This window comes from Phasianus colchicus, chromosome 15, assembly GCF_987193195.1.
Source record: "Phasianus colchicus chromosome 15, bPhaCol1.hap1.1, whole genome shotgun sequence".
NCBI classification, from domain to species: Eukaryota; Metazoa; Chordata; class Aves; order Galliformes; family Phasianidae; genus Phasianus; species Phasianus colchicus.
In genome coordinates this window covers 19,347,615-19,363,730 of record NC_143450.1, presented here as the reverse complement: position 1 = coordinate 19,363,730, position 16,116 = coordinate 19,347,615, and positions in this window count along the sequence as shown.

Genomic DNA, 16,116 nt, shown 5'->3' with positions numbered 1-16,116 from the left:
CCCTGCGCCTCCTCTTCTCCAGACTAAATAATCACAGTTCCCTCAGCTGCTCCCCATAAGACTTGTGCTCTAGATGCCCTGCAGCTTCACTGCTCTTCTCTGGACACATTTAAGGCTTTCACTGTCCTTCCTGTAGTGAGGCACCCAGAACTGAACAAAGTACTCAAGGTGAGGACTCACCAGTGCTGAGCACAGGAGGATGATCGCTTCCCTGCTCCTGCTGGCTCCAGTTCTTTGCATTGCACTTCCAATCTAAACCGTTCCTTCTGCGGTAGCGCTTGCATCCTCACTTAGGGCTGGAGCTCAAGAGGTCAACACAACAGAAAGAACACAACGTGCAACTGGAAGACATGACTCCAAGCTCACAAGAGTCAACTCTCTGACCTTGGGCACAACTCACAAACCATGAGCCAGGCCTTGCCAACTTGGCAGATCTGAGCATGCCAGAGGGGATCAGATCACAAAGTGTCCATTTCAATTGCAGCTTCATGTAGGAAAGAAAACCAGCTAACAGGCGTGAATGAATTCACTCACAAGCTGCACAATGAGTCTGTTCTTCATTAAAAAAACCACATGGATTCCTAATCCAAAAAGAGAACGGCAAGAGTTAACACCGATGGAAGAGGTTCCTGGTCCGAAGCCTCATCCTCTTACCCAACTTTCCTTGCCTCGTACTCTTCCCCAACTCCTGGGCGATGCCCACAGGCTTAAATTCAGACCTCAAATTCATAGGACTACTGTATAATCAATGAAAATTATATAAAGGAATTTTATATAATCAAATAATATTAAGATGTTATAATAATGAAATCAGCAAGAGAGTTAGGCACAGCAAGACAAAGAGAATAAATAGGATGCTTACCCGTGTCGTGGGCTCGCTCAGGAAAGACCAGTGGAGTGGATCTTCCGAAGAGAGAGAGATCCTTCCCCACTGGTAGATTGTATTATATTGTATTATTTTGCATTCCGATATCATAGTTAGTAAAATAAGTTTACCTCCATAGATTGTTGCCGCTGTTTTTTTCCTTTTCCCCCTTCCTTCCCATTTTGTGGGGCCAGGCCGGGGGTGGGGAGGGCAGGCGCCTACTGCCCCCTGTCACGGGCATAAACTGATCTAGTTAATTCCATGACACTCATCAAACCAGATTGTCTCAGTCGAAGGATGGTATGCTATCGCTCTCCACTTGCTCGGGTTGCCCTTGCTGGACCCATCTGTATACCAGGCATCTTCAGGGATAGGATATTTCCTCTCCTGAACGGGACTCTTCTCTGGTGGAGCGACCAGTGTTTCTTTTGGTGCATCACAATGATAGGTCACTGGGCCTAGGATCTTCTGAAGCTCTTCTTTTAAGGATGATGAAGACAGACTGCTCCTTTGGCTGAGGTAAGTGACCCATCATGCCACTGTTTGTGCATGATGGCACATCAGGCCACCCCTGTCTTAGGAAGGTGGGTCAGATCTTTCACCCACCCCTGAATCTGCAGAGTGGTCTTCACTATAACTTCAGCCGTCTGGGTTATTGGCTCTACTGCCTGTAATGCTGAATAGGCAGCCAATAACTGTTTTTCAATCATATTATATCTTTCTTTTGCTCCATGCCAGACCTGAAACCAAAAACCAATGGGGGTCCGAACAGAACTCTGGCGTTGCCACAGGCCCCAACCAAAGCCATCTTGAGTAACGTGGACATCCAACTCAGCTGGGAGGGGAGGATCGAATATACCCAATGCCTGGGCTTGTTGTAAAATTAGGTCTCTCATCCCTGCTGAGAATTTGACCAGATCCGGGCCATCAAAGGCATCTTCATAAATCGCTTCCCTTACACCTAATTCACAGATGTAATTTTGAAGGTTTTCCATGGAGGACCACATCCCTGTATGTAAAGGAATATCAGATTGATTGGGCCATACCATACAGCAGGCCGCCATTAACCATTCTATTACAGAATGGTTTTCATCATTGTATTGATTACCTGCATATAATCTCTGTCTAAGAGCAGGATGGACGGTCATTGTGGCCAATTTGGCTATTTCCGGGCCATTCATCAGAACACTTTCTGCCCCAGAATCCCATAGTCCAAGCTGGCACACTTTCTCTAGCTTTCTGCTTAAATCGTTGGACTAAGTCCATCAGTTCTGTTGCTGTGTACGGTCGGGCTGTTACATGCAAGTGGGTTTGAACGGGGGGCCACTGATCAGGCGGCACCCCCGCCGATCTGTCCTGTACCTTTTTTGTTTTTTGAGTTATAACAGGACGGACTTCTAGTGCATCCGTCAAAATTGGAGATTCAAGATCAGATTTAGATTGTTTATTTTCCTGATCAACACAGTCCATTGATTCAGGAGCCTGGTCATTGTTTATTGAAATATTACAGACTTGACCTATTGGAAGATGTAGAATTGGGTTTTTTCCTGTTAATATGCCAAGTTCCTGTTCTAACTTTTCAATACGATCTTTTAAAAGTTCATTTTCGTTCACTAAAGTATTATTCCTTATTTCAGCATTATTTAAAGCATTTAACAGTGGCCATGCCACTGTAGAAGCAGCTAATTGTCTTTCTCTTGTGACTAATGTATCATTGCCTAGTCCCGGAAAGTCATCTGCTAGGCGATATGGGGAAACATTTCCCACAACACGTAGAGGACCCCATTTTTCAATGATAGTTGACAACTCATAATAAGGGGATCCCGCAAATCCTGGCATCTGCCCTGGAATTATTTTACCTAGGGGGGTAGTGTCCTCCCCCTTGAACATTTACAGAAATTCCAAAGAAAGGACATAGTGTAAGTTTTAGTATATTCGGCTTGCCTGCCTGGCTCACCAAGTGTATAATCAATGAAAATTATATAAAGGAATTTTATATAATCAAACAATATTACGATGTTATAATAATGAAATCAGCAAGAGAGTTAGGCACACCAAGACAAAGAGAATACATAGGATGCTTACACATGTCGTGGGCTCGCTCAGGAAAGACCAGTGGAGAGAATCTTCCAAAGAGAGAGAGAGATCCTACCCACTGGTAGTCAGCTCTTAAATGGGTCTAGGAGAGGTGGAGCCATGCTCCACCCCTTCCTGCAGCACAGGTGAATTCCTTTCACCTGTGCTCCCAGGGCTGACTCATTGCTCGCCTCAGGTGATAAATCAGAGGTTCAGGCCGTGACTCAGCAGTTCCCATACAGACTCCTTTCACAGGACTCAGTCAAAAAGGATGTCACACTTGTTCCACACACTCAAACTGACTGAGCAGTGGTATCACAGTCACTTAAAACACACAGAAGCATCCAAACCCAAGCATGCACATTCCCTCCTGTGTTACTAGTGCCCACAGCTCACCTTCACACCTCTGGGGATTTCTGGCGTTTTACACTGATGCAGCCTCACTATAGCTCCATGGGCGTCACACAAGGCCTGCAGGACCTCTTTCTCCACAAACCCCATCTGCAGGCACTGGTTCATAAGGCTCACCACCCACCCTCCTGAGCAAAAGCAAGCACTAAGAATGAGAGCAAAGTGCACTGGATTTGACCTGGCCTGGTCCCCAAGCCTCAGTCCTGCCAGACATACCCCGGTGCGTAGACTCATCCCCAACATCTGACTGGACATTGTCATTCTGCAAACGCCCCATCCCAGCAGCAAGGGATCAAAGCATTGGGACAGCTGAAACAAAAATGTCATGAAAGTTTCCTATTAGCACTGATCAAGAACACGTCTACCCCTGAGCAACAGGATGGGAGACAAACAGCAGAAGACAACCAACCTGCAGAACCCGCTCCGTTGGGGTTGGTCCAGATGTTTGTATGCTCCCTTCCATGGCCCAGGCCAAGCTTGCTGAGCTGCTCCTCCTTTGTGCAGGGGGAGAGCGGCGCAGATGCTACGTGGTGGCTATGCACAGCATGCCTTTGACTTGATTCTCCTCTCTCCATCTTCCAGTAGCAAGCAGCATTTCAAATCTCTCCTTGCAAAAAATCACCTAGGTAAAAAAGAACTGGCAATCTTGCTTTTAAAGTTTCCTTATTTATACAACTTGATGCTTTAAAGCACAAGCTCACCTAGCAATCACCTACCTTAGACAAGCCCAACCTGCAAGGAAAAGTTATTCTTCTGTGTCTGCAGACTTTGCACACATTTCCAGGTGCAGTAGTCAGCCCAGTTCTCAGCACAGCTTTACCAACCACAGAAACCCAGTTTACGCCCGCCGTGCTTTTCTCTCATCTGAAACGCTGCATTGCTGCAAGAAGCAATGAATAAAATCACAGAATCACAAAACTGGGGTTGCAAGGGAGCTCCAGAGATCACTGAGCCCAAGCCCCCTGCAAAACGGGCTCCCTAGAGTAGGCAGCACAGGAAGGGCGCCCAGGAGGGCCTGGAATATCTCCAGAGAAGGAGAATCCACAGCCTCCCTGGGCAGCCCGTTCCAGCGCTCCGTCATCCTCGCCGTGAAGAAGTTCCTTTGCATTTTGGTGCAGAACTTCCTGTGCTCCAGTTTATGGCCATTTCCCCTTCTTCTGTCACCACAGATCGCTGAAAAGATTGCAGCCGTGTCCTTTTGACTCCCACATCTAAGATATTTATAAGCGTTGTTGGAAATAGCCAAATAGTTTTCCAGGACGGTTCTCTGATCTTTGTATCTATCTTTATTCCCAATTGCAATGGCGGGCCTCCTGCAAGCAGGAGAGCGCAGAGAAAACAGTGTTACATCTTTTATCCCCTACTGCCCGACCCTTATCTCTTTCTCCCCGGCTCCTCACTGGCTGAGTACTGCAGGTTCACACTCTTTCGCAACGCTTCACTAATCGTACCAATACCAAGTAAACACAAATCCTTACCACCCAACCACAAATATCTTAATTGGTCGACTGCCTTCTAACAACTGCTTTCTTAACAAACATCTGGTCGTAACTTTTGGATGTCTGCTTTACAACATAGACATAACCTCTTAACTGCTTCATTACCCCCCAGCATTTGTGCCCTTTGCACTGGGTCATTGTTCAGGTCATCCGTCTGTCCTTGCTTAGAGATAAGCTTGGAAGGAGGACAGAGGGCAGTATCTTGGAGCCTGCCTACGGCATCCTAATGTTCCCACAGAGTGGGACAGTTCTGCTTTGTGTAAAGGCCCCGACTCCTTGAGAGTTTGTTCAGTGGACTTCACTTCTGCTGGCCTAATGAACAACCTTACAGTACGTTTCCCAGGTCAGAATACTATACCCACATTGTTTAGAACATTTAAAGTCTGTTGCAGCTTTGGGAGAAAGAATTGGTCACGTAATTCGGTAACTTTGTCTCTAAAATATGTTACCTATAATGCATATGGTAATCTTCCTGTCCACGTCAGCTATTTCTAAGGATATGTGACAGCTTCATTCTTTAGATCAATTGCCCTTTTTCAATGTTCAGTGCAGAAACAACACTTTCACTTTCCACAGTATACGGTATTCTTACTTTGCACATCAGCTATTTCTAAGGACGTGCTACAGCTCACTTCTTTAGATCAACTGCCCCTTTCAATATCCAATGCAGAAACACCACTTTCACTTTCCACAGCATTTACCAGAACCACAGAACGGCAGGGGGGCTGAAAAGGACCACAACGATCATCCAGCTCCCCAGAACCCCCACACCCCCTCGCAGCCGCCTACAGCCTCAGATCTCGCTAGATCCCCCCCCGTCGCCTCCCTGCAGCTTCCTGGAGCCCCGCACGGCCCCCCTCCCCGTCCCGGGACCGTTCTCCCGCACACCTCCGGCACAGCTGTCCTCAGCACTCGCTCCCGTCGCGCCGCGGCTTCCCTCTCGGTGCTGCCCGGACAGCTCCGGCTGCCGCCGCGCTGTCCTGCGCGGCGGCCCAGGCGGCAGGAGCGGCGCTCTGCGAGGAGAGCCGCGCCTCCGACAGCCGGCTCCCAACGCTCGCTCCCGCGCACGGCGGCTCGGCCAACGGCAGCCGGCGGAGCTACCGCGGACCAAGGAGACCCCGGGGGCGGGGCGCCGCCGCCGCTGCCCAATCAGAGGCAGGGGGCGGGGCAAGGGAGATGCTGCTCAAGGTGAGCTCCTCCTGCCGCAGCGTGATGACGACAGGTCTGCACGGCCAGCTCCTAGGTCGGGAGCCAGGAATGGACACGGCAGGAGGAGAGAGGCGTTAGGGAGCAGCCGAGGCTTCGAAATGCAGCAAAAAGCCCTGAAAAGCATCACAAAGCCACAGCCAGGAAGCTTGGGATTATCACGAGCAGCATCCCGGATGCTAAACATCATTTGCTACCAGACCAGATGGTAGCTGAGCTCTCGCTGCAGACGTCCCAAAGCCAGACAGAACGGGAACAAACCCAGAGCTCTGCTGCGCGCACCCCACAGCCATCGCGTTGCAAGCTGGCGTGCCTTGCTCTTCGTTGCATTCGTCCCAGTCTCTGTGAATGAAGACTCGGAAGGCAGTCAAGGCGTTGATTGAGCACGAGCGTGCTTTTATTATTATGTAAAAGACAGGAGGGCGTGAGAGGTCCAGGGTAAAGATGGGACTCATCCTCTCTTGTCACGGAGAGAGTGGCTCAGAGCTCTCAGTGCTGCTGCCCGGTGCCTGGGGCTGGAGGCCTGATTCTAAGTCCCCCTCCAAGAGGCTCGGCTTCTCCTCAGCGACGCTGACCTGCTCCTGCGTGGAGGTGCTGCTGTCGGGGCACTCGGACTGTGCTTGGGCTGGGCTGCACTGCAAAGGCACTGGGTCACAGTCCAGGCTGGTGACTGTGGTGTCCAGCAGGCTCAGGTCAGCATCTTCAGCACAGCCGGGAGAAATGAGGGCGTGAACTTGGATGAGCTCCTTCTCTCCATCGCTGTTGTTATGTGGAAGGCTGTCATCTGAACCACAGTGACTCGTGCTTCCTAAGAGCCCTCCATCGATGGAAGCACACAGCGCACCATCGCTACTTGCCCCGGCTCTTCTGGGTAGACAAGGGCTCGATTCACCTAGGAAGGATACACAGGGGTTAGTGTCAAACTTTCACAAGCTGAATTATGAAAGTGGCTCTTGATCAGGGGTGATCTGAAGATGCTAGGTATAGGTTGGAACGCTAGGAGGAGATACAAGTCCACTTGTATGGCATGAATTCTATGTCGCTGAAAAGCAAGGCTTTGAAAGCTGGATTCGCACCCTTACCTGCCAGCACCACGACTTCCGTCTCTGAGGGCTCCCTGGGACTGCGCTGCAGTCGGCGTTTGGCCACAGAGGATGGTTTCCGCAGGCTGAAGCAGGAACGCCAACTGCCAGCTGGTGATTCCTTCATCTTGCTGGGTGGACGTTGTCTGGAGAGAGAAAACAGTGACTGGTGTGAGTCGTGCGTGGTGCGGGGTGAGGGAAGAGCTGCACTGAGCTCTTGCCAACAGTTGCTTGTTCCTGGCACCGCCTGGTTTCTGCTGAAGCACAGCTTAGAAACTCGCTCTCTTTCAAGCTGTTGAGGATGGTTCCACTCCTATAGCTCAGCCCTGAAGTCTTGCTGGCTAAATTCCCCTCAACTGTGTCAAGCAAGATGCAGAGCACGTGAGCAAAGGCTCCGCGGCTGTACAGGACAGCATCTAAGGGATGGCTCTTCTGGAGCCGGCAGGCGTAACTGCTTTCTGAGGAACCGTGCAGCCATAAAGGAAATTCAAAAGCACCTCTGACTCTGACATCAACACCTCGTCGGCCCCATCTCACCGCCAATTTTAGTTTCTAGTGCCAGCAGGTCTGACCAACAGCTCTGCTTAGAGGAGAACCGGAACTGGTTTCAGGCATGTGGCCCCGACAGCTGGAAAACCCCAACGTTTCAAGGTAGAGCCAGCTCAGGCCAGGGTAGACGTCAGCATGGCTTTATACATCTCGTGACTGCGTGCCCAGCAAGGAAGGAATGGCAGCCTCGTGTGGCTAAACCGAATATGTTAGTTGAATCTCAGAGTCCAAAGGGAGCAGAGATTCACTGCAACAATTCACTTCAGGCACCATTACTTTAATTTAGCTTCCACATGTTTTGGCGCAAGAAATAATGGGGGAAAAAAAAAACAACAACACAACCCACCCAAACAATGATGACGGTTGCTGGAAAACAAAGTCCTCTTTACCTTTCAGATGGAAAGTTGATGATTGTGTGGAATTTCCCCTGTACAGCTGTGGGGCCTTCTTCCACTTCTATGTCCCTGCTCTGTGTCACAACGGAAGAGCTGCTGTGGCCTCGCCTCTGAGCCTGTGCCTCCTCCAGGGTGAGCAGCTTTGTGGCAGGAGAAGACACCCACGCAGACTTGGGCCCTGAGAGAGAACCGTGCCCTGTAAGGGAAAGCCACAGGTAAGAGCGAGGATCACAAAGCAGCACCACAGCCATCACAGTTCTGGGGGAGATGCTATAGTTTTCTCAGACCTGCTTATCTGAGCCACTAGAAGAGGAGGAGGTCAGAATAAGCATGTGGTCAGAGGTATGTTTAAGGCAGAGGACAGAGTCATAATTAATAAGAGCAGCTCACTGTATCGAAATGGGCAAAGAAAAACCCTAGAAAGCGGGGGCAGGGAACTCAGAAAGCTTCACTGCCACACTTTCATCAAGCTTCACCTGCATGCAAAACATCGTAACGACAGTGACGTTTTTTTTCTCATTGTAAAGTTTGGACTTGGACATTCTCAGCATCCAGCAACAGGATGCCAGATTCTAATCTAAGCCCAGAAGTCTGCTGTCCCCTCGATAGAAAATGTGTATTTCAAAGATCTTGGAGAAGGCCTGGATTTGATCAAGGTGTCTGATCAAGATAAAGCTCATGGAGGAAGACACTCACCTGCTCCATCTGCCATGTCTGATCCGGATTTGGAGCAGAAGAGGACATCTGCGTGGTTGATGATGAATTCCACCACAGCCGACTGCGTCTGCAGTTCCATGCAGGCGGCTCTTCCGCTGGCGCAGGCAGACTCGTTCTGCTGTGATCTGTAGAAAAGGCAGATTTTAGCAGTCATTTATCCAAGATCCAAGTTTCCCCAAGTCTGGATTGTTGCAGCCAAAAGCTGTCAAATTGGGCTCCGGAGGCTTCCGCGGTGATGCCGCTGAAGAAATTCTCCTGGATGGTCAAGGACACACCAGTCCCATCTAAACAAGAGGGCAGAAATTGTCATCTAGAAATTGTGCCCGTGCGGTTGGAGAACAGCCCAGGCTCTTGCTCTGCCGTCAGCCACTTACTACAGCGTACAGGAGAAGAGCACATTCGATGGAGAAAAAGGTAGATTGCATTTTTTGCCGGAGAACAGATCCAAGCAGTGTGTTGAAATGGAGAAAGAAGTTGACCTTAAGAGGTTTGGAGCCCACACAATCGCTAAGTTCTTAGCGTGCATGTTTGTCACGGAACAGTTCCCGGCTAGACGAGCCAAGTGTCTTCTCAGGTATTCCAGTGTCCTGGAAAATCAGAGAGGCAAATATTCAGCACCAATGAGCACGCGGTGCTGCGGTTCACAGAGCAAAGCCTCAATGCATGTTATTGCTACTGTCACTGAAGATGAAGTAGATCCAACTTGACTAAGTGCCACACTGTGGCACCAAGCCCCAGCACAGCACAGCTGCAGCCACCAGCTGCACCAACTGTGCCCCCGTGCCCAGGAACCGACCCAATAAATTAACCCCGTGTAGCCTTAAACTGCTTCAACATACGCAGGCATCATGTTGCCAGCATGAGACAAGCCTGGAATCACACCACTGCCCTCTGAAGTGCAGCATGGCTGAGCTCAACAGAGTGAGGGCAGCACTGACCTGTAGTGAGGAGCGGGCAGCTGCTGGATGACGTCCTGCATTCTGACCAGCTGCTCCTCATCTGTAGCGGCACCAACAGCCTCCTGGAATAGTGCAGAAAGGGACTGAGACACAAATCAGGCTAGATACCTGCCACAGGGTCGGGAACTATGGGGACAGCGTGCTGTTGGTCTGCGCCGAGACAGATTTTACGCCTTCCAGGAGGCATCTGGGGAACATAGCGGCACGCAGCTGGTGCCATCAAGGCCAAGGAGTCCAAGCAGCGGGCCGGTTTACAGCCTGACTGCGCAGCTCAGCTCCTCAAGCTTCAAGTGCACTTTGCTATCAATCCCACTCCCATTCTATAAATACTTGGGGAATAGAAAAACAAAACAAAAGAAAAAACAAAAAACATGAATTCTCTCAAGCTTTGTGAATATGGAAATAACCGCCTCCTGGGACCACCGAAAATGGCATCCATATGATGCATGATGTGGCAAAGACATACGAGTAAACCCCACGGGGCTAACAGAAAAAGGGCCTCAGAGCTGGGGCACTGCTGCAGCCATCTCCCAAGAGGCCCAGGGAAGAGGTAAAGGAAAGACGTTGCCTTGTGCTTACCGAGAACTTGTCATACAGCTGGTCGGTCAGCAGAGGGTTCGGGAGCTCCCTGAAGTACATTTTGCAGATGGAGCTCACGCTGTGAGTGTCGCGGATGGTTAGCTCAGGAATCTGCTCAGACTCAAATTCTTGGCTGGAGAGAAGGACACAAAAACGGGCGGGGGGGTTGAGAAAGAGGAAAACAAGTCAAAAGCCACACCAAATATAATCAAGCATTGGAAGGGCTTCCCGATTAACAGGAGAAAATGAACACTCAGTCACCAGCACCACACGAGCCATGCTGGATGAGATGTTTCCAAAAGGAGACCTTTTCGTTTTGCTAAGGCATTTCCCGTGACTCTGACAACTGGCTGCCTAGTCTACAATCCTAAGCCAGGAGCCCGGAGCAGCAAGGAGGAGTGTGGGCTGCTCCAAAGGGCTCTGCAAACAGGAGGAAACGGGAATGAGAGCTGGCAGCGGTGACACCGCAGTCCCCCACAGCCTTCCAGTGCTCCGAAGGACAGAAGGAGAACTTCCTGCTCCAGCAAGTCTGCTGAACGCCCCGTGTTCCTATCAAACAGTGACAAGCCTGGCGCACCACTGCTGAGCGCACGCTGCCTGCACAGAGCTGCCCCACGGCGCAGGCCTCTGAGCACCCACAACAGGGCACGCGCCCCTACTGACCGCTGTGTCAGTCGCAGCACTCTTACCGCAGTCTCTGGATGTTGGACGCGACGCCGGACAGCCGGTATATCCCTTGCACTACGCCGTGCTGCTCAATGAACTCGGCGCAGCTCTGGAGGACCTGGGGGACTAAAGAACACGTGCCAGCGGTTACTTGAGCTCCTCATTCAAGTACTGGTTCAGGCTGTGCTCCTGTCAAATCTCATCCACTAAGCCCAGCCAGGCTACTGCTTAGTTCTTCCTTACAGAAGAAAGCTGTCCAAGACGAGGAAACTGGACAGACGTGTTCCTTGCATTCAAGAAGTGTAAGGACCTAGGAATCAGCCTGGAGAAAGTAATTCTGGGGAAGCCGGAGACACTGCAAGTCCCACCACAGCTCCCATGGGAATGAAAGGAGGTGGGAAATCTCATGTCCAGGAGAGCAGGGAAACTGATGCAGGACACTCTCCTTGGCCAAAAGGCTTCCCTTCTTTTCAGGCTAGCGTGGGATTGGCTTACAGGCTTTGGTTTAAGCAAATACAAACGTGCTTGTCTCTTAAGAGCATTAGCCTCAGTTTATCTTTCAGCCATCAACTTCCATTACACGTTTCTCCACCGGTACCAACCTGCCCCTTTGCTAGATACGACCTCCCTTTCATCTTTAGATGCCCAACAGAGGAAGATCTCAGGAACGGGCTGTCCCTTACCATCGCGACCAGAGTGGAGAAGATGCTCTCCCAGGTCACAGCCAAACACCCTTTCCTTCTCCACCTCCCGCTCTTTCGGTTTCTTTGGGCGGGCCTTCACCAAGGAACGAAGGAAGGTGACGAGCTTGCCGCGTTTCTTTGGCACTGCACAACAGGAAGAAACCAGTTCATTTCAGGTTTGGCTCAGTTGGACAAGGCCGAGCATAACACATTCTACAGAGCACGTCAAAACGGGAAGAACATTAACAAGTACATAGAAAAACGGATTTTCTCCCATCCCTGCAGGAGGAGCCAAAGGCCAGGTTGGATGGGGCCCTGGGCAGTGGGGTCTAGTCTCACATTAGATGTGGAGGTTGGTTGGCAGCCCAGCCTGAGGCAGGGGGGTTGGAACTTGATGATCCTTGAGCTCCCTTCCATCCCAAGCCATACTAGGAGGATTCTATGATTTCCCCAAGTCCACTCATAAACACGGGAGGATCGGGCCAAATCTCTGCGCGTTCCGATGGAGTTTAATGCACTCCTCTTGCTTGGCTTGCTCAACTTGAGGATTAAGGATCCTCTTGAAAAGTCACGTTCTGATCAAGCATATCACTAGCACAACCAGGCCTCTAGCTGTCCACCAGGGACACTGGCTGTTCTCAACCTCGTACTGACTCGCAGAAGAACTGCCTTTGCCCTCCTTCATTCTCATTGCCTACAAAACACCAGCCATATGCCCCATGATATGCCTGAAGGATCATCAGCACAGACTATAACACGGGATGGATAAAGGAGGTATTAAACACAGAACACACCCAAGAAGAGACGCCATTTTGCTTCCCTGCACCATCAAATGTAACATCTGTACCTGGCTTTGGCACTGAACTGAGGAGAGACTCTGGAATTTTTCCATTGATGAGCTCCACGCACTCACTTGGGAAAAATCCAACCTGTAACAAGAAAAAAAAGAGAGGTGCAATACTGAAGGCAGCATTTCTCAGGCCTGAACTGTTCAACCAAAAGCCACCTAACATTTTCCTCGGAACGTGCTTGCCTGACGCTCCGTAAGACTATCCAACAAAAAAGTGGCCTGCATAAAAGTAATAATTATTCAACATTTGCAGCCAAAAGACCTACAAAACAAATAATTGCTTCTGTAGAAGATGTAGAAGAAGAAAGTTCTTGCTGACTGAGATGCAGCTGCAATAATCCCCAGCTCCGAGCTACCCAGCGTTCTGCAGCCAGCAGCAGCAACAAGCACGCGGAGGGTCTGTTACCCTACCTCAGCTGACAGGCAGTAACTTCCTAAAAGACACTAACTTCACGTTCTGCATGGGTGCAAGCAAAATACTCTGAGACACTGAAACACTGTCTTAGCTGCTGCATTTCCAAAGGTGGGGTTCAGTGGCCGTGACCTGATGCATATTGTGAAGGCTCTTGCTTCTAAGTGAATTGAGGAGACAGTTTCCTACAAAGACCATCTCTGACACCGACACAGGGAAAATGTTTACATCCATGAGCCATCCTGTGCAGGCAGCGCAGCTCTTAGCCGAGATTCCCGACCTGACCGAAGTTGCTCTCTCAAGTCTGAAGCTTGTGCCTACCTGAAAGCCATGCTTGCCTCTCCACCAGGGGGTCAGCTCCTTTGGTGGCATATCAGTAACGCACACGATGTCTCCCACCTGCAAAAGACTGCAACCTCACCAAACATTCTGAAGGTATCTGAGAATATTCCTGATGCGTTCACACCTTATACTCTCCTGTACATGACAACTAGGAACGCCCTTAACTGCTTACCTCAAAGGAGAGTTCATCCGGTGCCTGGGCAACGTATCTCTTAAGAACATGGGCAGCAGCAACAGCTGGAATATTTACAGGAGACTCCTCGTGGATCAGCAGGGGCTTCCCATTGTTCTCAGTCTGAAACAGAGAGCACAGGCCATGGTGAGGAGCTGAGGACAAACGAGGACAATTTCAGAGCAAGGAGCACATCTGCAGAGAAAGATCCTTATCATGAGTGCTTAACAAGAAACTGCAAGTCTAATAACAGCTGTTTCTCTTCCTGGTGTGCAGCAGTATGGCCAGGCAATGTAAAGATGCATCTCTCTCTACCCAGACTAAGAGGACAAACACCCCAACCGAGAGGACTCCTGGAGTTTTATAAACTTGCCACGCTTGCAGTACTGTCTTGCCAAAGAGGAGCGTAAGAGTCTGCTTGCTTCCTGTAACCTATTGCTTGGAGACCTCAGCCATGGACTGGACACAGGAGCTGGTCCACTGACCCAATCCTTGGCTCACTACAAGTGCCTGCTTCCCTTAACTTACTGAATATGAGAACTTGGTCTTTGGGTGACAAAATCCAAGCAGGATGGGGAAAAAGCTTCTGCATGTTTATAACGCTCGATCTGATTCTGTCGGTACTATAACGTCCACGGCCATCTAGATGCTCGTAGCAAGGACATGAAGCTTTTCAGGCAGCTTTTCAGTGACACCGATAGAGCTGGAAGGATTCTCCCTCTCTTGAAAAGCAGGAGAGCTCATCTGCAGCTCACTCTGCCGGCTCAAGTCAGCAGAACAAAGACCAATCAGAGCTTCATACTCTACCTCCATTTGTGCCAGGTCAGGCCCACAGCTGATCTCGCTGCACGCGATGCCCATCACAGCAGGCACGACAAGCTGGAACTGAAAAGAAACACACTTCTATTTTCTCTGTTCACACACCACGGTATGGAGAGACTTCTTCAGAACTACCCTCAGTTACCCACTGGCATAGGCAGGTGTTCTAGAAACAACCACTTTGTTCAGTCACTTCAAACGAGACAGCCTATTACGCAGCAGTTTACCAAGTCGCTATCCCTCTGCTAGCAGATGGGGACTCCGGCACAAAGCAGCAGACGCGCTTGCTCAGAGCACTCCGACAGCACAGTAGCAGGGCAGTGAGAGGAGTCACTGCTGGGGGTGGATCTGCTCCCTAGCGCCCGGCTCCCACCAGTTCACCTCCAGCGCCGGCCGCAGCCTTCCACACGGATTTCCTCTGCTTGCATCTCTGCTGTGCTCCCCACAGCTGTCGTGCGCACACGCAGCCGAAGCACGCATGCTCATGGTCACGTTGTGCAGCCCTGCACAAACCGGGACTAGGACTCCTTGCCTAAGGGATTGGTTTCCTAAAGACTAGCTGGTCACAGCATCACAGACAGCATCCTTCTGAGGGCTGAGCTGGAGGGAAAGTGGAAAAACTCTACACGTGACCAGTGTCCTGTCAAGGCTGGATGAGGCTGTGTTACTAAACACGGTGCGACGCAGGCTGCAAAACCACATCGGGGGGGACAACGTGTGGCACATACCAGGCAAGAGATCAGAACAAGTTCCTTGAAGCCGCAGCCGTTTCTTGTCACTTTGCTCTGTTCTTCCGCGAGCAAAAGCTGCATCAAAGGAGAAGGCAGAGGGCGGGGAGAGGAGAGAGAAAGAGCTGATCAGTGAGCTTGCACAATTTAACAAAGAAGACAAGGAAAAAGCCCTGAGACAAATGCCACCTCTATGCTTTGGAATGTAGCTACTGAGTGAAAATTATGTCTGATGGTCAAGAGTAAGCAGCATGACACTACCAGCTCCGCCAGCCAGCAGCTTTCAACACCTCACTGTCCACCTGTCTATCTCACACTGTCTCAGCTTACCTACAAGATGCTGCACAAGACGGTGTGAAAACGAAGGTACTCAGTCGATGCACAAGTGCAACAAGCTAGCTACTCAGTCAGAGCTCAAGCGCTCCAATGAAGGGACGCAGCAGGCACTGCTCCTCCCCTCATTCTAGCTGCTTATGACATCACTAAGGGCCACCAGGCTGCTCCACCATGACAGACAAGGTGGGGAAGCAAGACCACGTCACAAGACCAGAAGATTCCAACACTCCAACATTCTAGAATCAGAGGGCGGTTGGAATTCTACCTCAGCCAAATCCTGGAGAAGCTGGCACGGGGTCATCATGACCAAAGCGCAGGACCCGGCGCTTGCTCTTGTTGAGCCTCGTACAACCGGCCTCAGGCCATCCTTCTGCAGGGCCTTCCTACCCTCGGGCAGATGGACACTTCCTCCCAGCAGCATACCTTGCAGTGCAGGGCCTACATAAAATCCACACTAGAGTCCTTTGTTTCATTCAAGAGCACGTTACAGCACGTATCTATTTCACTGTAAGGAAATCAAGGAAGAGACGGGAGAAACACAGAACTGCTACGAGACTGCTATATACATTTCTTTCCCAAGTGGATTTTTGCCTTTTTGCTTCCAGGATGACCTCATTTTGTTCTCCCCTTCTTGTGGGGAAGCTGCCTCCAGTGCCTGAGGTTCAGGAGACAGCATGAAACACGACACTAAGACAAACGCTTGTCGTGGGCGAGGGGTGGCTGTGCTTTGCCAGGCATACGGCGGGGCAGTAAGTGCCACACGGCAGCCC